The sequence below is a fragment of the Dermacentor variabilis genome, chromosome 11, assembly GCF_050947875.1.
Source record: "Dermacentor variabilis isolate Ectoservices chromosome 11, ASM5094787v1, whole genome shotgun sequence".
NCBI lineage: Eukaryota > Metazoa > Arthropoda > Arachnida > Ixodida > Ixodidae > Dermacentor > Dermacentor variabilis.
Window position 1 is genome coordinate 96,542,038 of NC_134578.1, and position 1,011 is coordinate 96,543,048.

A 1,011-nucleotide genomic window follows, 5' to 3' on the forward strand; every position below is an offset into this window, starting at 1 on the left:
TAACGAAGGTCTCGAATCCAGCAACATTCATGCCTTCAGGTCGAATGTGTGGGTTTACTGACCGGTTACCTGCACTCAAGAAGATCACGTTGTCGTGACGCCTGCGGCAGAAAGGTTATTCCCCGTCCACCGCCAAGGTCTGTGAGTGGTGGCACTGGCTAACACTCTCAGGGTTCTGCAAGGAAACATAAATACAAAATCAAGTGGACGGGGAAAGGAAGCCACGGTAGCTCAATTGGTAGAGCATCGCACATGAAATGCGAGGGTTGTGAGATCGTTCCCCACCTGTGGCAAGTTATTTTTTCATCTACATTCATTTCCATTGATTTATCGCTTGTTTATTTCATTTATTAAGCGGAAGTAATTTCCCCTATGCTGTCCTTGGTGTCAGTTCTTGTTGGCTTCTTGTAACGTTATATGTGTATCGTCATGGGTACAAAACTATTTACTAGGCATATATAAACAGCAGCCCAGAATCCCGAAAGGCTGTTGCCACTTCTTCGTCTTTACCATCAACGACCTTGTCCTCTTTTCCACCGTAACACCGCGAGCGGTGAAGCTGGGGCGGATGTGGCTGGCGACGTTGAGGCGAGGGCGAGCGAGCATAGCAGCGAGTCGAGGTAGTGGCGTCGGAAGTGTCGTACAAGCGACGGGGTGAGGAACTTCGGGGCGAACTTGAATCCCGGAAGGAGTTTCGAGGAGGGGTCGGCCAACGGCTCCGGAAGTGATTGGAAACGTGACCGATTCGGCTGCAGTAGAAACAGATCGGTCTGTCGTCAGGTGTGCGGCCTGTCCGATGGATTCCTGGTAGTGTAGGAATAACGCACACTGTGAGGTGGATTGCGATAGGACCGAGGCATAAAAGAAGGGCGGGTGTCAGGGCGAATCAAGGAGCAGGCGCTCGGAAGACCAAGATTAGTGATTTCCTGGCGAACCACGTACTCAGCGGTGTTGTTCCACGACGTCTGTTGAGGCGAGGCAGGAAACGCTGCTTCGAGTTCGCCGCGTACA

At 51.7% G+C, this 1,011-nt stretch overlaps 1 non-coding gene across 1 annotated transcript; it reads left to right on the plus strand.

The window, feature by feature from the left end:
* The first annotated feature begins 220 nt into the window (after positions 1 to 220).
* On the plus strand, positions 221 to 293 carry TRNAS-UGA (transfer RNA serine (anticodon UGA)). The gene has a single exon. It is a non-coding gene; the product is annotated as a tRNA-Ser (tRNA).
* The last annotated feature ends 718 nt before the right edge of the window (positions 294 to 1,011 follow it).